Source organism: Sturnus vulgaris, chromosome 28 (assembly GCF_052056855.1).
Source record: "Sturnus vulgaris isolate bStuVul1 chromosome 28, bStuVul1.hap1, whole genome shotgun sequence".
In the NCBI taxonomy this organism is placed as follows: Eukaryota; Metazoa; Chordata; class Aves; order Passeriformes; family Sturnidae; genus Sturnus; species Sturnus vulgaris.
In genome coordinates this window covers 4589659-4613510 of record NC_142270.1, presented here as the reverse complement: position 1 = coordinate 4613510, position 23852 = coordinate 4589659, and the positions used below count along the sequence as shown (strand labels likewise).

Below are 23852 nucleotides of genomic sequence, written 5' to 3'. Positions count from 1 at the left end.
TCTTTCAAACATCTCCAAATCCAATTTTGCTTTCCCAGCCACAGCCATTTTTAGCAGCAGACTCAGGTTTTTTATTTCATCTTTATTTAATTTCATTTTTTTTTATTTATTTCTTTCAAGGTTCCAAAGGTTTCTTTTCCCTTCCTGTAAATTTGTCCTGGAGATTTCTCAGGCTGAGCAATCTCCCATCCCATGTGAGATCCATGCTCCAGCCATGCTCAGCTTTGGGGAGAAATCCCCAAAAACCAGAATATTCCATTGGAAAACGACTGCAAAATTACTCCTGGCTTGGAAAAAAAAAAGAATCTTTAAAATTACAAGTTCAGCACCAATTTTTTTACTGTTTTCAGCCATAAATCTGTTAGATTTGGGTGCTGATCTCTGGTTTAAGGCAGTAAAAACTCCTGGATTTGGAACCATCCTCTGTCCTTCCTTCTGAGCAGCTCCAGAGGCACCATTGGCTTCTCTCAGAATTTACAATTTTTTTTTTTTTTTTCTCTCTTCTCTCTGGTTTGTTCCAGGGCTTTTCCTTGCCTTGATCAGACACAGCAATCCAGGGGAAACTGGGGTGGGGCTGTAGGAAAATCTGAGATTTCAGATTTATGGAAATCTGGGATTTGAGATGGGTCAGAATCTGAGATTTGAGATTGATCAGAATCTGGGATTTGAGATTGGTCAGAATCTAAAATTTGAGATTGGTCAGACTCCGGAATTTGAGATTGATCAAAATTTGGGATTTGAGATTGGTCAGAATCTGGGATTCGAGATGGGTCAGAATCTGAGATTAGAGATTGATCAAAATGTGAGATTTCAGATTGATCAAAATCCGAGATTTGAGATTGATCAGAATCTGGGATTTCAGATTGATCAAAATCTGGGATTTGAGATTGTTCAGAATCCGGAATTTGAGATTGATCAAAATTTGGGATTTTGAGATTGATCAGAATCCGAGATTTGAGATTGATCAGAATCTGAGATTTGAGATTGGTCAGAATCTGAGATTTGAGATTGATCAGAATCTGAGATTTGAGATTGGTCAGAATCTGATGTTTGATCCTGATCAGAATCTGGGATTTCATACAGCCCAAACTCTGAGGTTTGATATTGTCCAAATATGTGATTTTTACACTCACAGCACCACCCAGGAATTTAAACCTTGGCCAGACCTGGCTCCCTCCACCTTTTCCCAGATCCTGATCATTTTGGGGAAGATCAATTCTAATTTTATTTCACAAATTAAGGCTTTTTTTGCCCCACTGACCTCCCCCAGCTCCAATGCTGAGCTCAGAACCCTTCAATCCTTGCAGCCACCCCCAAAATTGCCCAAAAACCTGAGAAATTTCCCAATTTTCACCCACAAACGAAATTCCACACTTTCCCTGACAGGGACATCCCCTCCCTCTCCCAGCCTGACATTTTCTGCTGCATTTGCTAATTACTCAATTATTTGCCACTCAGGGTTTGCCTGTGCTGTGTCATTATCGACCTGAATTAAATTAATTAAAAATCCATGAGTTACCTTTAACCCTTTCCCCCCCGTGTCCTGGATGGATTTTCCTGATTTCCCTGATTTTCCTGATTTTCCCGATTTTCCTGCTCAGTGTCAGAAGGGAAGAGCAGATGAAGGCAGGATCCAAAAGGAGCCAGATTGTGTCCTGGCAGCAGGGATGGTTCCATCAAATCCTGATTTTCACATCACGAGCTGTGCAGGGACTGTTGGCCAGGGGTTTGATGGACAAAGGGAATTTTTTTCCCTGGAGATTTGGGGTTGGTAATGAGAGGAACGAGGGATTTGTTTGTACAAACCAGCTGTGGGATAAAACCAGCATTGATAAACAAAAAAAAAAAAAAAGAAAAAAACACTGAATAAAGAAATTATGGGAAGGATTCCACTGATTGAGGAATGGAAAAAATAAAAAAAATAAAAATATTTGCCTTTACAAACAAAGTGTAGGTTTGCTGATCAATGAAATTGGATATTGAAAGGTGGAAGAAGCAATGGGGAAAAACCATGAATTGTGTAAGAATTAAAAATGCCAAGGGAGGGTTGTACATTAGAGGGGAATCTCAGGGATCAGGGGTTTGGGAAGTCTGGGCCTCTCAATGATCTCATCCCATGGGGAAAGAGAGAGGGAAATTGGGATAAAAAGGGAGGGGAGTCCTCCAAAAATGTGAGAGAGCCCAGGGGAATGTCCCATGGCCTCTGCCTTTATCCCAATAAAGCTCCAGGGCTCCTCTGGCTCCTTTTGGACACTCTGGAGTTTGTGGATTCATTTTCCTGACAGTCTCTACAAACAAACAAACTTTGCTTGGTAAAACCATTTCTTGTTTGAGGTGGATTTATCTTCTGCTCTGAGTCACAAAAACCTTTTTAAACTCACTTTACTCTTTGGCTTCTTGGTTATCCAGTAACACTGGCTCAGTAATTTTTTTATTTTTTTTTAATATTAAAACTTGAATTCATTTCGATTCCTTTTTTAGATTTTACATTCGAAGATCTTTCTGTTACACACACACATCTGTGGGACCTCCCTGTTAAATCCTTTTCCTTTTCCTGTCCCATTCACTCCCTGTGCTGCCTTCAGTGGGAGCAGCTTTGCCCAGAGGGGATTTTGGGAATTGTCAGATTTATTCCTGAGGGATTCACATCCCTGAGACCCCAGAACACTAAAACAGGGAATGTTTTATTTTATAGTAATATATTACTAATATAATATTAATAATATTATATCATATTAATATACAATATAATTATATAATTATTATACATTTATTATATATTATATATTATATAATTTTATATTATATATTGCATATTGTATATTACCTATTACATATTATATTTTATAGATTATAGATTATTGATTATAGACTATAGATTATATATCATACATTATATATTATAGATAATTATATAATTATATTCTTTATTATTATAGTAATAATAATATATAACATAATATTAGATTACTATTATTATATTATTAATATTGCATTTTATTTTATATTTCAAATATGGTTCTATTTCAACCAGGAAAAAAAAACTGCAGGTGCACAAATGAAAATGTTTTGAAAATGTTCCAGTGATGGCTCAGCCTGGATTTCCCCCCTTGCAGTGACCTCAGTTTGCTGCTGGAGGACAGGAGATAAATTTAAAAAAATAAAAATAAAAAATAAAAATAAAAATAAAAATAAAAATAAAAATAAAAATAAAAACAAAAATAAAAATACAAATAAACATAAAATAAAAATAAAAATAAAAATAAAATAAAAATAAAAATAAAAATAAAAATAAAAATAAAAATAAAAATAAAAATAAAAATAAAAATAAAAATAAATCCCTTATCAGCAGCCACATAGTGCTCCAGATAAACATCACAACCCCACATTTCCTGCCTGCCTCCATCTAATTAATGAATGAATTAATTAATTCCTCGCTGAGGCCCCAGCCCTGTGTGCAGCCTCAGTGCTCAGTGCAGCCTCTGCCTCTCCATTTTCATTAACCCCAGAGAACAAAACTCTTTCCTGGGGGAAGGAACGTTTGTTTGCTCAGGACCAGGCAGGAAAATCAATTTTCCACTGCAAGATTTAGCTTGGACTTAAAGAAATCCTCCCTGAAGATAAAGACATGGGCTGGGAGGCCGGGAGGGAAATCACAGAGCAGGAAAATTCTGCTCTAGGCTCTGCTTTGGTTCTGTGAGTCCTGCTCAGGTGACAAAAGTGACACACACACCATTTCCTCAGGGGGAAAAAAAAAATTCCAGTCAAGGCTGGACTTCCACCCACTGCTCAGAGCAGTGTGGAATTTATGGATTTTATGGATTTTATGGAATTTATGGAGTTTTTGGGGTAATGAACGCTGTCGAAGTTCCAGTGAATAGAATATTATCAATGTTTAGGTTTTGGACAGTTTGTGGCCCAAGCCAAGCTCCCAATTGTGCCCCAAGCTCTTCAAAAATCCAAAATGTCACCTCAGGTGAGCTCCTTACACACCCACGAAGGTCACAAAAATGGATATTTAATTAATATTGATTTACATTTTTTTAGGCCCATTTGGAGACCCAAAAACAGCATCCACACATTGATATGAATCAAATATTCATCAATGTTTGTACCCAAACATGGATAATTAATTAATATTAATTTACATTTTTAGGCCCATTTGAGACCCAAGAGCAGCATCCACACATTGATATGAATCAAATATTCATCAATGTTTGTGCCCAAACATGGACAATTAATTAATATTAATTTACATTTTTAGGCCCATTTGAGACCCAAAACCAGCATCCACACATTGATATGAATCAAATATTAATCGATGTTTGTACCCAAACATGGATAATTAATTAATATTAATTCACATTTTTTTAGGCCCGTTTGGAGACCCAAGAGCAGCACACACACTTTGATATTTTGTGCATAAAGAGTGGAAAAAACTGAGAAAAAAACACCTCATCCATCCTGCACATCAGTGTAGGAAAACAAACTGATGGATGAGCCACAAATAAAAATCTTCATTTATCAGCCTGTCTCAGGCTTGGATTTATTAATTTTTTTTTCCCCCCCAGCTACAAATCTTTGGTGAAAAGGAGATTTTGATGATCTGCCCCAAAGCACAAAGGCAGGGCCAGCAACCCCAGCCCCTCCTGAGGGACAGGGACAGGGAAGGGCTGGGATGGGAAACCCCTTTGGGAATCACTTTGGGAATCACTTTGGGAATCCCCTTTGGGAATCCCCTTTGGGAAATCCCTTGGGAAATCCCTTTGAGGAATCCCTTTGGGAATCCCCTTTGGGAATCCCCTTTGGGAATCCCTTTTGGGAAATCCCTTGGGAAATCCCTTTGAGGAATCCCTTTGGGAATCCCCTTTGGGAATCCCCTTTGGGAATCCCTTTTGGGAAATCCCTTGGGAAATCCCTTTGGGAATCCCTTTGGGAAATCCCCCTTGGGAATCCCTTTGGGAATCCCCTTTGGGAAATCCCCTTTGGGAAACCCCTTTGGGAATCCCCTTTGGGAATCACTTTGGGAAATCCCTTTGGGAAATCCCTTTGGGAAACCCCTTTGGGGATCCCTTTGGGAATCCCTTTGGGAATCCCTTTGGGAATCCCCCTTGGGAAATCCCTTTGGGAAATCCCTTTGGGAAATCCCTTTGGGAATCCCCTTTGGGAAATCCCCTTTGGGAAATCCCTTTGGGAATCCCTTTGGGAAATCCCCTTTGGGAATCCCCTTTGGGAATCCCCTTTGGGAAATCCCTTTGGAGAATCCCTTTGGGAAATCCTTTTGGGAAATCCCCTTTGGGAATCCCTTTGGGAATCCCCTTTGGGAAATCCCTTTGGGAAATCCCTTTGGGAGTCCCTTTGGAGAATCTCTTTGGGAATCCCTTTGGGAAATCCCTTTGGGAATCCCTTTGGGAATCCCTTTGGGAAATCCCTTTGGGAATCCCTTTGGGAATCCCTTTGGGAAATCCCCTTGGGAATCCCTTTGGGAATCCCTTTGGGAATCCCTTTGGGAAATCCCCCTTGGGAATCCCTTTGAGGAATCCCTTTGGGAATCCCTTTGGGAATCACTTTGGGAAATCCCTTTGGGAATCCCTTTGGGAATCCCTTTGGGAATCCCTTTGGGATCACCCCGGGGCTTCTCACTCTGAACCAGAGATCTCAAAAGGAGTAAAGGCTGAAGCTCTTGGTGTCCAAACCCAAAAATAAATAATGGGTGGTGTTTGCTCCACTTAATTAATGCCTTGTCTTGGTTTTCTTCTGTCTTCACCCAGGGTCAGGATTAAAAACGCGATGGAGATGAATTTTCTCGTGTTTGGGTTTGGTTTTTATTCAATCTTATCTAAAGTACAGAGAGTTCTGCAGCACTTTTACCAAGTGAGCAAAATGGAGACAGATCCAGCTGCTACAAGGACTTTTAAACCTAAAGAGTCCAATAAAGAATTAACACCGATATTATTGATACTTTTAGCCCAATAACCAAACTCCTGTGACCCTCAGTGTGACACCAACCAAAAACTGCCTGAAATCCTGGAGAAGGAGGGAGATGAGCACAGAAAGAGACACCACCCAAAATCCTCCATCTTGCCCCACACCTGTTATTATATTATAAAAACCCCAAATCCCAAACCCTTCACCGTGTGCAATCACACACTTCTGTTTAACCACACACCCGTGATTTTAACTCCACCACTCACATTTTGGGAGCTTCTCCAAGGCCTCAGGTCCAAAGCCGTGTTCTCCTGGGGGTCAGTACCAAAAATCACAGAAAACCCCAAAATTCCAAATTTCTGTGATCCAACACACCCCTCCAAAAGAGGGCTTGGAATATGAAAAAGCTGCAGGAGATGACGGAAATGTAAGGCACAGAATGAATTCCTGGGCAGGCAGGCTGTTTGTGTGTGTTCAGGGATATTTATTTTTGGGTGAGTGCTGATTTTGGGCAGGCCCTGCTGTGAACCATCCCCTCATCCCCCACTGCTGCTTTTCCATCTCTCCCCGGGGCTCTTGAGCAGGGAAATCCGAATTTCTCCTGTGGGATGGTTCAGAGCAGGTAAAAAGAAAGCATTTGTGTGAATCAAATCAATTTTATTCGACACCCAGGTGAGCAGGAGGGGCTGAGAGCAAACCAGGGATCAGGGCACTAAGCTTGGCTTAGGCTAAGTTTGGACTCAGGCTCAAATCCAGTGACTTTACACTTGCTCAGCCCTCGTTTAATTAATTACCTGCCACCCACTGGAGCTTGAGTTGAGCCCTGTGCACACGTGGAGATCTCCAACTCTCAGCCAAAAGCTCGTTAAAAATCTGCCACCAAAGGTCATTCCCCTTCACCTTGCATCCAGGAAAAAAGGTTGTTTCTGTTTTCTCAGCTTCCCTTGGAGTCACTCGCCCCAGCCTGGGAAAGTCTTTGATTGATTATTGCATCTCTCTTCCACCATCTTTTAATTTATTAATGTTTGATTTCTGTCTTGGTAAAGAGAGAGAAAAAGCCAAATGGAAGCAGGCAGCAAGAGTGTCCCCAGTGCCCTGTGAAGAAAACCTTAATTAACCCTTGGAATTAACCCTCCCCTCTCTCAGAACAGCTCAGCAAGCTGAGAGTCAGGGCTGAAATCAGAATTAACGTGGCCCTTCATAAAAAACCCGACATCCCTTGTGCCCACGCTGGAGGATTTTAGGGGAGGAACAAAAAATTGGGGCAGAATTTGAATCAGAACTCATCTCTACCCTTGATTATTTCAGCAGGGTCTTGGCCAGCCTCGCTTTTTCCACCTGGTTATCAAAACAGAGCTTGAGGAGAAACAAATTCCCCTAAAACTGGATTTTTCCTGTATATAATTATGTCTATATTGAGTATATATATATATATAATGTATAATTAAATTTGGCACACTAACTAAACACGTGAAAAAGAGATTTTTCTGGGGTTGTGTTGGACAGACATGTGGTGTTTGAACTTAATAAATCAGCTAAAGTTACTTAAACACTTACTTGAAGTTGGTTAATTGGCAAATCTGTACGAGTAAAAACAAATAAAAGTAAAAGCATAACATAGAATTAAACAGTTTTACATTGGTCCAGGTCTCTGGGTCCTGCTGGGAAATGATTTTATATATATATATATAAAATATAATATAGTGGTAATAGATAATAATATATAAATATAGAAAATAATATATATTTTATATAAAATAGAGAAAAGAAATGAGCTCCCACCCATGCAGAGGGATAAAATTCCCCGGGGGGAAGGAGGATAAATTCAGGTGGGAAGGTTGGCTGGGTGAGAATTACCTGTCCTGGCACTGGGTTAGAGATAAAATGGTGAGGTTTGCTTGGAGATGGGATTGAAATGAAGAGATTTTGAAAAATAAACCCCAAGGAATTTCAAGCTGTTTATATGCACACCTTCAAATTGCTGTGAAATACCAGCATCCCTCAAATATCAAAAGTTACATTTTAATCCCAGAGCAGCTTTTCTTTCCCAAGGTCAGGAGTCCATGGATGCTCTGAGCCCCCTTTGTTCTCCTCCCCATCTCTCATCACCTTTTTTTTTTTTTTTTCTTTTCATCTTTCACGTCTCCCTCTGAATATTTTGGGTGGACAAGAGAGGGGATTAAAAAAAATCCACACTGAAGTGACATTCACACAAATAAACGAACAAAGAGGGGAGGCTGCAGCCACCTCTGGGCTTTATTTATTTGTGATGGGTTCAGAAATCCAAATGAGCTCGTTGTGGGCACAGCAATTGGGCTCAGTCTCCTTCCATTCCGGCCAGAGGGAATCTCCCTTTGTTGTGCTGCTTCCTCGTGGATTTAAACTCACAATCAATAAATCCACTCCGAGCTGAAGGCTGGGTCTTGGCGGATCAGTTGATAACAAAACAAAGAATTCAATTGGAAATCAATTTTTGATAACAAAATGAAGAGGTTTGGCTCTCTGTATAAAGAGCAGGGGGAAAATGGTTTTGGTTTTGTTGTTTTTGGGTTTTTTTAGGCTGATTTGCATTTCCACAGCCCTGAAATGAAACCTTTGCAGAGGTTCATTTTCCTGGTGTGGAATAGGATTTTACTGAGCTCGTTCACTGTGGGATGTCTGAGACTTCTCCACAGAATTAGGAAGGCTCTGAGCGTTTGAAGACACTGAAATTCTGCTGGAAGTCACCTGGAATAACAAATGAAGAGCAAGGAGCACTTGAGGCTTTCTGGCAAACCCCAAATTATGACCATGAAGGGGCTGATCTGGTTTTACACTGACCCAAAGCAATTTAATCCTAAACGGGACAAGATTTGGGCTTTTTTTTCCTTTTTTTTCAAGCAGCAAAGTGCTCAGCACACACCCCCCTGTTCACTTTTCATCCCTGTTCACTTCTCCTTTATCACCCCCCCCAAAAAAAAAAGGTTCTGGGTCTCATCCCCCTCACCAGGGATGATTTTTTTTTTTGGGGGGGGGGGGTAATTTCCCAAATTACCAGGGGTAAATTCAGAGAATCCCCGGGCTCTCACTGCAGCTGGGTTTGGGAGGTTTGGAGGCTCCTCAGCTTTTCCAAATTCCTCATCTCCCTCCATCTGTGGCTGCACATTTGTCCCTGCCCAAGTGGCAGGGAGGGATATTAATAGAAACAAACGATTTTACAAAAAAAAAAAAAAGGGCCATAAATCAACCCCCAGCACCGGGGGGCAGCTCCAGCTGAAAATGAACTTTTTTTCCTCGATGGATTTGATGACAGAGGGTGAAATAACGATGCCAGGATGGGCATGGAGTTGTTGCAGCAATTTGTGTGGAATTGGTTGTCACAGAGGGAAAGGCATTCACACCCAGTGACTCTGAAGGATCAAGCAGGGAAAAAAAAAAACAAAAACATTTTATTTAAATTTCATGTCTATTTATAGAATTCCAGCGGTGACCAGCGAGGATAATTCCCCCTGATCCCATAGGTCCCATCCATCCTCTCCTCATCCAAAGAGAAATGCAAAACATCCATTGTTGACAAAAAACAAACTGCGAGAAAATGATCTGCCAACCATCAGAAGGCTGAACACAAGGACAACAATTCCCGACGTTTTTAATGGGTTTTGGACTGACAGACAGGAGTTTTGGGTGGGATATGAGGGAAGAAATTCTTCCCTGTGAGGATGGAGAGGCCCTGGCAGGCACAAAAAAAAAATCCTGGGCAGGGTGGGTGCGATGGGATGGGCTTTAAAGTCCTTTCCAACCTAAAGCATCCCAGAATTCCATTAAAAAAATTAAAAATTCAATAAATCTGAACACTAAGAGGAGACTCGAGATGTCCCTTGTTGGTGTCTGGTGTGATCCCAGGTCTCACTTTGCTTCACAAGAACCCAAACTCCAGAGGCACTGAAGGATTTGGAAGTTTTGTGACCAGAAGAGGCCAGAAAACAGCCCAGAATCCCAGAATTAGGGAATATCCTGGGCTGGAAGGGACCCAAAAGAATCCTCAATGCAGCAAGAGGGGAAAGCTGAGTTTCCTGATGTTCCACCAGCAGCTCCTGGTCTTCTGCCAGCTCCTGGTTTTCCAGCAGCTCCTGGTTTCCTGTTGTTTTTTTTAATTTTTTTTTTTTTTTAGGTAAAAAAAAATTTCCTGATTTTTTTTTAGTTTTTTTAAGGATTTTTTTTTAGGTTTTTTTTTAACTTAAAACCCCCCAATGCAGCAGAACGAGCTGTGTTTTACCCTTTGAGCTGTCCCTGGGTCAGGACTGGGTGAGCAGTGGCTGTCAATGAACACCAGCCCTCCCTTCCCAGATGATTTTCCAGGCAATTCCAGCAGATTTTCCAGACAATTCCAGCAGATTTTCCAGGCAATTCCAGCAAATTTTCCAGGCAATTCCTTTCTCCAGAGCTCAGGGATGCCCCAGCCCTTCCCCTCCTCAGGAAACCAGGGAGAATTCTGCACACAAAGGAAATCAAGGAGCACAAAGCCTGCCTCAAACACTCCCCAGTTCTTTATTTCAGAGCAGCTGGAATCCACTGCCTGTGGAAAACAAGAACCCCCTTTCTATTATTTCCATTATTTCCATTATTTCCATTATTTCCATTATTTCCATTATTTCCATTATTCCCATTATTTCCATTATTTCCATTATTTCTATCATTTCTCTTATTTCTATTATTCCTCTTCTATTCCAGAAGCCTGAAGCACAAAGCTGGAGATGAAGAAGTTTCCTCCATTCGTTAATTTTATGGGAAAAAAAATCCCAAATAGTTGCAGGTTTCAAAGCTCAGCTCCTGTTCTGAATTTTTTTTTTTTGTTTTGTTTTGTTTTCATTTTTGCAGGGGTGAACTTACAGCAGGCCCTGCACTTTCCAGAGCCCAAATCAGCTGGGATATTTTGCAAACACATTTATTTTTCCATGTTTTATATGCACTTATTGATGTCAGAAGTACCTGGGCCAAGCACAGAATTTTTTGACAAGAGTTTTTTTGGTTTTTTTGTTTTTTTTTTTCTGTGTCATCCTTTGCAAATGCGTGGTATAAATAATAGAAAGTGGATTAAAGTGTTTCCAGCCCCTCAGATAAATTCAGATTCCTGTGTGCAGGAGCCTGGATAATGAAAAGGAATATTAAAATATGAGCAGCAATTCTGGTGATTAACATTTAGTACCAAATAAAAATTGAGATCACTGAAGGATGTGGAGCCTAATGGGCAAAGCTGACAGTTAATTTAACTGCAGGAGAACTGAAAATAAGCTTTTACCTCCAATTTATATGATTTTTTTTTTTTTTTTTACATTTTTACCAGGCATGAGTCCAAACAGCAAACATTTAAAAGCACCTTCAGTGCCTTGTTTGTCATCAGTTTTATGATAATAAAATGGAAAGACATTTTGAATAGAAAATCTGGAATGTTTCACCCGGAATGTTTTACACTTATTAATTTATTTGCATCTTTGTGGGCTTTCAGGGAGGTTGCTGGGAGTGAGAATAACTGGGAAATACGGAGATGAAAACATCCCATAAAAATCCCTGTGGATTTTTTTTTTTTTTAAACATGTTTAAAGCAGGATTTAAGGCACAGCAGAGCATTTCCAAAGGATGAAAACAGAGCCAGGGATGGATCTGGCAGCATCCACAGGGCTGGGAGCAGCAGGAAAATCTTCCCCAAGGAAATTTCCTTTGGAAGGGAGGGGAGGAAGGGCCTGATCAATATTCTTAGTCATAGCTGGCTTATTTAATTACGTGGGGATGAGCTCGGGTTTAACCAGATTTTTTTTTTTTTTTTTTTTTTTTTTTTTTCCCAACTCAAGCTATTAAAAAGCTTTTTCCTATAAATATCCCCGAGCCCCAGGGGAGGGACCCTGCACTCCCCAACCTCTGATTTCACCCAAACCCATCCCTGCAGGAGGTTCTGGAAGCTCCCCTGGCCCAGCCTGGCGGGCAGGGATGGATTTCAGGGCTCCATCCCTGGGATGAGCCCCCCTGGAACATCTCGGGAGCCACTTGGGATAATTGAAATCCTGCCTTAAAAGCATCCAGGAGCTGGAGCCTAATGCGGGGCCAGGGGTTAATGCAGGGCTGCAGGAGAACATTTCATCTTCAGGGAGGGGCTGGGCAGAAATTGATTCATTTGTTTGTTTATTTGCTGGCTTTTGGCCCCTTTAAAAGGGAGGAAAAGGCTGATCCACAAGCAGCAGCACGATAAAAAGGAAAATCCCTCTCTCTGCCCAGCTCTGTGCTCGTCCTGTTTGTCCTGGTGGCATTCCAGGGGCAGGGGACAGTGGCACTGCCCCAGCCCGGGGTGAGACACCCCAAAAATCAGCAGAAATCGGGAACAGGGGGGCAGAGCTGATCCCAGCCCTGCTCTGCTCCATGAAGAGAATTCCTGGTCCCCAGGGGAGGAGGGCAGGGGATGGAGCTGGGGATGGATCCTGATCCAGCAGCTCCCAAAGGGCTGGGGAGCAGCACAGACCTTCAACGGGAATTTCCTCCTGGGCAGGAATTTTGGGGAGCTGAGGGGAGTGGGATGGGATGGGATAATGGGATAATGGGATAATGGGATAATGGGATGGGATGGGATCCATGGGATGGGATGGGATAATGGGATGGGATAATGGGATGGGATAATGGGATGGGATGGGATGGGATGGGATGGGATGGGATGGGATGGGATGGGATGGGATGGGATGGGATGGGATGGGATGGGATCCATGGGAAGGGATGGGATGGGATGGGATGGGATGGGATGGGATGGGATGGGATGGGATGGGATGGGATGGGATGGGATGGGATGGGATGGGATGGGATCCATGAGATGGGATGCTATCAAGACGAGCCCCCAGCAGCACAGGCAGGAGGAATTAAAGAATTAAAGTTTATTTTACACGGTGTCTGAGCACTGGAAGGATCCTGACACGAAGGAGCCAAACCCACCCGTGCTGCTGGAGCTCCCCTGGCTCATCCCGAGGGGAACATTTCCCCCCGGGAGCCGGGCTGGCATTTCCCTCCAGCTCTGCTGGCTCCAGAGAGGTTTCCAGCCATGGATTTGTGCTCAGGATCCTCCCAGGGACTGCTCAGACCCAGCCAGGAGCCTCTGCGGGATGGACACGGGGCTGGAGGGTGTGGGATGCTCCAGGAATCCATAAAACATCCATGAAACAAAACATCCATGAAACATCCATGAAACATCCATGAAACATCCATGAAACATCCATGAAACATCCATGAAACATCCACAGAACACATTCACAAAACATCCACAGAACATCCTAAACAAACAAAAATCCCCAAAAAACCCCAAAGGAACAAGGAAAAAAAGATCCAGGATATTTTTTTGGGGGGAAAGGAGGGTCTGGGCGTGTGGATGCTCCTTGGTTTGTGCCCTTTCTTTTTATTATTCTATTAGTCTGGCTAGGATAATTTCTGGTGCTGCATTAAAAAAAAAAAAAAAAAAAAATAAAAAAAAAGCGATTTTTTTTCCTCCATATCAGCCACGTGGAAGGAGCATCCCTCGTTTGTGAAGATGTAGGAAAAAAAAAAAAAAAACCAAAAAAACGAGGCCGCGCTTTTCCCAGTCCCCACAGAGCTCCTCGAGAACCAGGTTTTTCTACAGCTAAAATGGACAAAAAAATCCGCAGGGTAACTGCGGTGTCTGGTCCTCAGAGTTTAAATTTCATGTCTTGAGAAAAAAAAAAAAAATTAAAAAAAATTAAAAAAAGGATCTATTTTTAACTCAGCCGCTCAGAACGTGTTCTTTGCATTCCATCGAAGTGCTGTCATTAGCGTTAATTATAATTCCAGCCCATCATCACTCATTAGCACCCAGAGCAGCCTCCACTCCTCTCCCTCCTTCCCAGCCTCTGGAATCGCTCATTCGGGGATCTCTCCGCATTTCCCCAGGATCAAAAAGCAGAAAACCCCGTTTTAGAGCGCCGGAATTTCAGAATATTTCAGAATATTCCCCCAGTCCCCCTGCCCAGCTCTGCCTCGCCTCTGAAATTCGCCTTTCCCTGGAATTCCAGGCGGGATTTCCCGGATTCCCGAAGGTGGAAGGCGAGAAAAGCCTCGAAAGCGGCGCGGTGGGAGCTGGGGAGGGGGGGGGAGGCAGGGCTGGGAATGTTTAATTCATTTTTTGGCAGGGCTGGGAATGTTTAATTCATTTTTTTTTTTTTTTTTTGGAAGGAGCAGCCTCGCCCAGACGGTGCTGCTGACTCATGAGAGCATTTCAGGCTGAAGGGAGAGGGAGGAGAACGATCCTTTATCCATCCAGAGGAGAATGATCCTTTATCCATCCAGAACGAGGGAGGAGAACGATCCTTTATCCATCCAGAATGAGGGGAATGATCCTTTATCCATCCAGAGGAGAATGATCCTTTATCCATCCAGAACGAGGGAGGAGAACGATCCTTTATCCATCCAGAATGAGGAGAGAAAGGATCCTTTTATCCATCCAGAATGAGGAGAACGATCCTTTATCCATCCAGAATGAGAATGATCCTTTTATCCATCCAGAATGAAAAGGAAAAGGATCCTTTTGTCCATCCAGAATGAGAAGGAAAAGGATCCTTTTGTCCATCCAGAATGAGGAGGATGAAAAGGATCCTTTTATCCATCCAGAACGAGGAGGAAAAGGATCCTTTTATCCATCCAGAATGAGGAGAATGATCCTTTATCCATCCAGAATGAGAAGAAAAATGATCATTTTATCCATCCAGAATGAGAAGGAAAAGGATCCTTTTGTCCATCCAGAATGAGGAGGATGAAAAGGATCCTTTTATCCATCCAGAATGAGGAAGAGGAAAAAGTTCCTTTTATCCATCCAGAATGAGGAGAATGATCCTTTTATCCATCCAGAATGAGGGGAATGATCCTTTTATCCATCCAGAATGAGGGGAATGATCCTTTTATCCATCCAGAAAGAGGAGAATGATCCTTTTATCCATCCAGAATTAGACGGAAAGGGATGGTCCCATATCCATCCATTACAAGAGGAGTGACCCCAAAAATGAGAGAGAAAGGGGTGACCCCATTCCCCCCACAGTGACAGCAACGCCCAATAAGATGGAAAAGATCCGAGTGAATTTTGAATTTATTGGGGTTTGGCTTCTCCCTTAACCTGGGGAAAATCCTTTTTGTTTCCTCCCCTACTCCCCCTCTACAGAGAAAAAACCGAGTTGTTTTTGATGTTAAACACAAATTGCTTTGAAATACCCTGAGAGAAAGATTGGGAAATCAAACCCTCACGGGGACACCTTTCCCTGTCCCAGCTGTTCCAGCCTGGCCTTGGACACTTCCAGGGATCCAGGAGCTCCTCTGGGAATTCCATCCCAACCCCTCCCAAAAGAATTTCCTCCCCAAAATCCCACCCAAATCTACAGCTCCAGGGTTTGTTCCCAAATAAAGCAAATGTTGGCATCTCCCTGAAATAAAGGAGCACCACTAATTTTAATTTTTTATTTTAATTTTTTTTTTCTCCTCAGGAGCCAACAAAGCCATTCCTTCCCTGGAGCTGACACTGCACAGACCTCGAGAATAAAGTGAATATTTACAGGTCAGGTGTTGTTTGCTTTTTGTGTTTTTAATTCCAAACCCCCACACCTGAGAGAATTCCAGCCCAGCCAGCCCTGCCGAGGCCAGGAGCATCTCCAGTGATGGGGCAGAATGTGCTGGCCTTGAAATTCACTGTGGTAATTCCAAAATTCATTCCTCACCAAAATTCACTGTGGCAATTCCAAAATTCATTCCTCACCAAAATTCACTGTGGCAATTCCAAAATTCATTCCTCACCAAAATTCACTGTGGTAATTCCAAAATTCCCTTCTCAAAGTCTCTTCTGGATGTAATTAATTTTCCAGTTTGTGAGACACAAGGTGGGTCTGGGGGTTGGAATGAAAAAAGAAGGAAAGCAGGATCTGCACCCAGCTGGCACCTCCTGGTCGTGTGGCACTGCTGGCACCACTGAAGTCACCAAAAATTCGGAATATTGGGATATTTTCTACCCCCAGAGGTCCCTCCCACGCTCCCTTTCCGTGGGGATTTTAAGGAATTCTGTGTGCTGGATTTGGTGGTGGAGGATCCATCACTCCCAGCCAAGAGAAGGCTCCAGGACTGCAGGGAATATCAGGGAATTTCATCTCAGGGGATTTCATTTCAGGGAATTTCATTTCAGGGAATTTCGCTTCAGGGAATGCAGAATTGCATTCGATGCTGGTGAATTCAGAAAAGCACATTTTGATGGCATTTCCCTACATCCCAAATGGAAAACAAGCTCCTGTTTTATGACAAACCTGGAGTCTCTGAGCTAATTCAATGTGCAGCTGCCCAGAACAGGCATTGATTTCAAAAATTAAAGAACGAGCACTAAAAATTAGCTTTGGTTTTGCCATTTTTAAATCAGATTATGGAGTGTTTTAAGGATTGCCACAGGCAGCTCCCTGGAATTATCTCTCCCTCAGGATGGATGGATTTCCCAACCTGTCCTGGCTTTGTCCTGCGTTTTCCAGCTTTGCTTTGGTGCAAATTCACGTATTTTCTTTTAAATTTATTTTTTAAATTCTGATTTTTACCCTAGCTGAGGACCTTGAGAGAAAAAGGAAGAGTCCCAGCTCCAGCTTAATCAGGACTTAAAAAGCTGCGTGTGTTTTTTCCTAATAACACGAGTTTAAAAATACATCACTGAAATTATTGATTTTCTTGCTGGGAGTCTCTGCATGATTCGATTTGATTTGTATTTATTGCTTCCCTCCTAATCAGCTTACAGTTATTTCTGCTAAGAATATTCTTTAGATGTTAAGAGAACAAGACTGGAGAAATTAAAGTGAAATTCCAGCCAAAACCGGCTCGGATTTTTGCACAAAGCTTGCCCAGGCTCCTCCGAGCTCTTGGGCCAAAGTGATAATTAATATTATTAAATTCTTTTTTTTTTTTTTTTTTCACAATAAAGGACGAGGTGAAGTCTCCAAGCAGCACTCCTTGAACGGGCCCTCCTTCCTGAATTTTGCCGTGAAACTTTCTCACCTGGAAAAACCTCTCCGGCTCTTCTCGAGATGTGCACCAGGAAAATAAACGATATTTATGTGCAGCATCTCCAGCAGAACCGATCCTCAGAGGGCTCAGCAGCGAGCTGGACTCTTCCTCCAGCACTAATTAAAAAGAAAAATCAGGAGCCGGCGTGGCTGTGTGGGGCTGTCACCGAGCTGCAGCTTCCTCCTCACAGATCAATTAAAGCTCCAGCAGGAGAGCAATTAACGCAGGTCCAGAGGAGAGGGACACAGAAATTGTTTCCTTGCGCTCCGGCCACGGCTGAGCGCGGTTCTGCTGCCTCTGGCAGAAACAAGGAAAGGAGGAAAGGGAAAAATGTCCCCGAGGGGCTGCTGGAGGGGGGACTGGGATGGGGACAGGGATGGGGACAGGGACAGGGACAGGGATGGGGACAGGGACGGGGACAGGGACAGGGGACAGAGAAAAGGAACAAGGGACAGGGACAGGGGACAGGGAAGGGGACAGGGAATGGGACAGGGACAGGGGACAGGGACAGGGATGGGGACAGGGGACAGAGGACAGAGAAAAGGACAGGGGACAGGAAAGGGGACAGGGGACAGGGAAGGGGACAGGAACAGGGAAAAGGAACCGGGAACAGGGACAGGGGAGAGAGAAAAGGACAGGGGAGAGGGGAGAGGGGACAGGCGACAGGAAAGGGGACAGGGGATAGGGGACAGGGGACAGGGTCAGGAACAGGGAATAGGACAGGAACAGAGAAAAGGAACCGGGGATAGGGGACAGGGAATGGGACTGGGAATGAGACAGGAACAGGGAAAAGAAACAGGGGACAGGGACAGAAAAAAGGACAGGGGACAGGGGACAGGGAAAGGGACAGGGAAAAGGAATGGGGGACAGGGACAGGGAACAGGGATGGGGACAGGAACAGGGAAAAGGAACGGGACAGGGACAGGGGACAAGGAAAAGGCACAGGGGACAGGGAATGGGACAGGGAATGGGACAGGGAATGGGACAGGAACAGGGAAGGGGACAAGGAAAAGGAACAGGGGACAGGGAAAGGGACCGGAACAGAACTCCAGGAGAACGGGTCAGAAAAAGCACAATCGTGGCCACTTCTCCAGTTGATATTTTTAGAAAGGGAAGGCTAAAAAAAAAAAAAAAAAAAAAAAAAAACCAAACCACTCCAAACAAGGTAGGCAGAGCTATTTTTGGGCACTTTCTCACCAGAAGTTTGCTACCCTGACCTGGATTTGTGTTTTTCTGGGTGGCAATTTCCAGCTGGAGACATCAAACAGCACACGTGGGACAGGGAGCAGAGAGCCACAACAGCGGGGACAAAGCCACGGGGCCACCTAAATCCCACATTTCTGGGATTCAGCTGATCCTTGGCAGGGTTTTGTGCCTGAATCCCGCAGTGGATGGAGCAGAAGAAAGGAAACTGAGGCTCTGTGGGTTCCTCGGTGCAGTGGTTTTGTTAATTTGAGATTTTTCGGTTAGTGCACTAATTTATGTTGTGGGTTTTGTGTTGGTTAAATTGCTGGTGCAGTCACTAGAAATTTTATTTTTTTTTTCTGTGAGATGGGATTAAAAGGAGGGCAAAACTTTAAAGGGTACAAAGAAAATTTTTATTACTAGAAACTATAAGGAAAAATAATAGAATTTAAATAAAACTTTAAGAACACTTTTTTCCTCTTCCCTACAACTTCTTTTCTTTTACACCAATCACGTACAGAAACAATTGAGTCAGTTCACCGTTTAAAAAATAATATTTTACTAAATTTACTTGGGAGAGGCTCAGTGGATTCCTTGCAGTCCATTCTTTTTTTCTTGAATAAATGGGAGCTTGTTCTGCCTCTGCACCTTCAACCTTCACCTCCAAACTCTTCCTGCCTGGAAAAAGCTGCTCCAGGCACTCCCATTTCTGCCCTGTCAAGTTTTGGCTTCTCTGACACCAGGAATTCCACAAAGGAATTCTCTGGGAAGAGCCAAATTTTCCAATACCTGTCCAGAGGACGTGGCCACAGCTTCAGAAATGTCACTAAGAAGGGTCACAGGTCACTGCTGGGCTGAACTGGAGGAGGGCAGTTTTAGATGGGAATATTGGGAAGAAATCCTTTCCTAGGAAGGGCTGGGATGGAATTCCCAGAGGAGCTGTGGCTGCCCCTGGATCCCTGGAGGTGTCCAAGGCCAGGCTGGAGCACCTGGGATAGGGGAAGGTGTCCCTGCCATGGCAGGGGTGGGATTAGAAGATCTTTAAAATCCCTCCCCACCCAAACCATTCCAGGACTCTGTGATTCCGGGGTTCACAAGACAAGTTCATCACAATTCTATAATTAATTGGTTAAAAGGAGCAGTGGAAAGGAGTTCAACACTCACAGACAGAGCTTTTTCTGGTCGAGGATTCCAAAAGTTGCTGGAATTTATTGGTGAAAAATCCAAGCCATGAATATCAGGGAGGCACAAGATCTCCCTGTCCCTGTTATCCCAAAGAACACCACACGAAGCTGCAGGAATCTGCTGGAGTTTATTTCAATTATTTCTATTATTATTAATAAGCAGACTCCAGGCTAAGCCCTTCATGGAATCATTCAGCATCCTGCTCCTCTGGGAATTCCTGCAGATTAAAGAAGTGGCCCATGGGAGCACAGCAGGAGGTGGAAGGAGAACATCCCACCCCAGGAGTTACAAAATCAACGTGCAGTGCAGGGCTTTGAAAATGCAGGGAAAACACCCCAGAAAAGGGTGGGCAGCCCGGGGAAAGTTTCATTTTCTGAAGTGAGCAAATGCCTGAAGTGTGTCTGGAGCTGTGAAATTGTTCCTGGTGCTGACACTGCAGGAAATTTTGGGGTGGGTGTTTCACGAGGCCAGGCTGGATGGATGGGGCTTGGAGCCACCTGGGCCAGTGGAAGGGGAGGGGATGGGAAAATGGGAAAATGGGAAAATGGGAAAATGGGATAATGGGATAATGGGATGGGATCCATGGGATGGGATAATGGGATATTGGGATGGGATGGGATCCATGGGATGGGATTTGAGGTCTCTTCCAACCCAAACCATTCCATCATTTCATGAACAGCTCTTGCAGCAGAGAAACTTCCCTTTGCAGAGGAAATGAAAGCAGCCACGAGCTCTGTGATGATTTGGAGGAATTCCCAATAAATTTTCCTTCACTGGTCAGCGGAATGAAAATTCTGCCTCAGGGCTGGGCTCTCAGGAATATTTCAGCCTCAAATGCAGCACAGAACGTTTGTGCACGAAGAAAACAACCCAAGTGCCTGGCAGTGCCTGATTTAGGGCCCTGAGGTGGCCCAGGGGGGATGATGGAATGAGAGCTGCATTAGGAAAACCGAGCTGTGTTACAGCTCTGCCCGGGGAGTTCAGCTCCCAGCACAAATAAAATGAACACATCCATTTCTCAGAGCATTGCCCGGCAGGACCTTCCTGTGGCTGTGCTGTGATACCAAAAAGTGACATCCCCACCTCAGCCCAGGCTCCCCAGGACAGGTGGGAAACGGAATCCTGGAATGGTTTGGGTTGGAAAGAGCCTTAAAGATCATCCCATTCCAACCCCAAAATGCCCACAGGTTGTTCTCTCCCCTCCATCCCCTTCCTTCTCTGCTTCAAATCCCCGAGGATGCTGAAGATCTTTAGTGGACAGGATAATCCTTTATCAACCAGCTCACCCCAAACCTGAACAAACGACAAAGAAAAAGGAAATTCTGTTCAAAATGCTCTTCCCAGGGAGCAGGACACCAGCCCTGGGCTGTCCTGCCCCGTGCTGGGCTCTCCTGGGCTGCCTTAGGGATGAAATCCCTTCTCAAGGAGCATCCAGCAGTCCAGGACGAGGCCCTTGGTCAATCCATAAATCCCATTTTTCCTCGCTGGCTATTTAAATATCTCAGGCCACATCCTCAGCTGGGCTCCAATGTCCGTCCTTGCTCTCCTGGCTCAGCTGGAACGAGCCCAGTTTCCCCAGCTGATGTCCTGGGATGTTATTTGTGGGGAGTTTGGGGGGACCCCACAGGACATCAGGGGTTCCAGGGGCACAGGTTGGTGTGAATCCTGCAGCTTGGACATCCATCCACACAAAAATCCACCAAATCCTCATTTCCTGACTCCTTTTCCTCTGGACAAAATTCCATCTGATGTCGCTGTTTGCCCTCCTTGCGTGGGTTTCATTAAGATCAATTCAGGCTTGAATTGCTCAAACTTTATATTAAAAACTCACCAAGACAAGCCCCCTTTAAGCTGATAAATAATCTGTAATAATTCCAACCGTGTTGCATTACCCGTCCAGTGCCATTCTGCTGCCTCTCTACAACATAAAAAACCCCGCCCAACCCCCCCCTTTTATTGCACCCTACTGATTCAATAATTTCTTAATATATTCAAATTAATTCATTATCACTGGATGTGTTCTGATCTTTCCCTGGAAGCAGCCAGGCTGTTGTGCTGCTCCACCTTCTATTTTTTTTTTCTTTTTTTTTTTTTTTAAGGAAGCTGCAGGACTCAATCTCACCCTCCCATGGCTGCAGGGCTGTCAATAGTGGAAAATCGACATTAAAATCAATGCTGCTGCTTTCCCTTTCCTTTCCTCCCCTCCTCCTGCCTCAATCCTGACACATCAGCTTTGCTCCGAACTAAAAACTCTTGTTTGCTCAACTTTGAGGCAAAACCCAGTTCTCCTTAAGCAGAAATATCAGCCTGCATTTCAAAATCTCCAGAGCAGAGCTGGGCAGAAAGGGAAAAGGGATTAATTACTCATCAGAAAAGAGGGAACATCTCAGACTGATTTCCCTGAGTCACTTTAACCTTCAAACCACCTTCAGGATAATGTAGCAGGAGCTCTGTCCCCCTGCATCTGATTAGAGAGCAGAAATTCACATTGCAAGGCTCTGTTTGCAATTAAAACAATGAATTTTATTTCAGAATTTCTGCACTAAACACCTCCATGAATGCCAACTTTTTTCCTTTCTAAATATCCTGATTTTTAAAGTAATACACACACACATAAATATGAGATGTATTGTGCTCCATAAAAGTTTGCATTGCTTGGTATCACTATTAAATAAATAAATCAAACCTAGCCCTGCTTGATTATAAAGCAACAATTAATTTTGCATACAGGGTAAATGGGTTTCAGACACGGAGGTATTTAATGAGAGGGAGTTTTATTACAAAGTTCCATCTGCCAGTCCTTGTTTTCAGGAGATTAAAAGGATAATAAAAGCTCCTAAGCACCTCTGTTAACGTTGTGTTTCCTTCCACAGTGAGTTTTCCTTATGGATAAAACCATGATCTGCTCTCCCCGCCTCCCAGTCTTTATTACCAAGGAGAAAAAAAACATTAATAAACCAGACCATAACACATCTCTCACCCCTAAAAAGAAACAAAATCCAACGCCCTTATAGGCAGTAATTTCATTTTGACTCCCAACGAATGCTTGTGCCTATGGCAGAAACTTTCAGTACAATTAACGAAGCGGGTTTAGAATCCTTGATTGCTTCATTAGCATCAAATCCTTGTGCCGCGTGGATAATTCGAGACTCGGGGGTGGGGGGGTGAGGCAGCGGCTGGAGCTGCCCGTGTTTGGAAGGCGAGATCCGGGGATAAACCCGAGCTCTGCTCTCACCGCAGTGCTGCAGTCCTGTGACAGCGTCACGGCAATGAGAGGTGCGAGGCTCCATGTGCTCGCCAAAGTTTAACCCTGGCCTTCAGAATTGCCCAGCTCTTCCCAGCCTCACACATGCCAGCAGGAATTGGCAGGGCTGGAGGCACCCGGGAGGTTTTGTGAGGAGGGTTTTGCCTTTCACGAGATCATCTGCTCAAAAATTGAGGCTGTGAAAGCAGACAGAGCCTTTTCTGCACCTTCTGAGTGAGGAGTTAACTCTCCCCCCTCAGCGTCCCTCTGCTTTTCCCAGCGAGCTGTGGCAGGGATTTTTCTAGCACCAGCAGTTTTAGGGGGTTTTTGGGGGGGTTGACTGTTTTATTTTATTTTTTTTTTCTCTTTGCAGTTTACTAATCCATTTCCTCCGTAGCTGTAATCCCTCCAGAAGGAGTCCCGAGCCTGGATGGCAGCCAGGCACTGTCATGCAGCCCATACAAAGTCTATTTCTCCCCCCATAAACGTAATTTCTAACAAGGTTTCAAACAATTTATTATTCATTCCGAGCAATGCACCAAGCGCTAGATCAAAGCGGGCGGGTGGGAGGATAAGAGAAGGGAAGAGAGAAAGGAAAAAAGAGAGGAAGAAAAGAACCAAGAGCAAGGATTTGGGATGCCGGGGAGGGGTCTCCCAAACTCTCGCTGGCTGCCCGGCTGCTCCGGGGCTTTTCCCCGCTCCTCCCGCAGAGCCCCCGGAGCCGGCGCGGGGAGCGCTCGGTGCCGCAGAGCCCCGGGGAGCGCCCGCATCCCCCGCCCGCTGCGACCTTCACACGCCAGACCCCGCCTGGGGACAGAGGGACAGAGGGGGACGGGGGAGGGAAGGACCCTCCCCACCCATCTGCGGGTCCCTCTGCCCCCCCGAAACCCCCCCAGCCCCCGCTGCGGGCCGGTCCCGACCCCTCCCAGCCCGCCCGGCCGGAGCTGTCCGTGGTGATGGAGCCGTTGATCCCAATTCCCCGAGCCCGGTTCTCCGTTCCCGGCCACATCCCCCGGCCCTACCCGGCTCTGCAGCCCCCGGCAGCGGCCCCGGGCCGGCACCGCGCTCCGCTCTGCCCTGGGCGCTGCGGGAACACGAGATGAGGGAGAGGAGAGAGAGGAAAAGAGGGAGAAGAGTGAAAGGGAATGGAAAAATAGAGGCGGAAAGAAATGAAAGGAAGGAAAGGAAGAGAAGAAAAAAAAATAAAAGAAAGGGAGGGGAGAAAATAAAGGGAAGAATGGAAAGTAAGGGAGGAAAAAAGGAAGGA

At 44.4% G+C, this 23852-nt stretch overlaps 1 long non-coding RNA gene across 3 annotated transcripts in view; it reads right to left on the bottom strand.

Annotated features, from left to right (window-relative positions):
* The window catches only part of LOC148220992 (uncharacterized), a 48636-nt gene that overhangs the window by 23061 nt on the left and 1723 nt on the right, over window positions 1–23852 (bottom strand). Inside the window, exon 1 of one of the 3 annotated variants that reach the window (XR_015808621.1) lies at window positions 6195–12520. The exons of the other annotated variants lie outside the window; for them this stretch is intronic. This is a non-coding gene — a long non-coding RNA (uncharacterized LOC148220992). Of the gene's footprint in view, window positions 1–6194; window positions 12521–23852 lie in introns of those variants that run through there. 3 annotated transcript variants of the gene reach the window in all.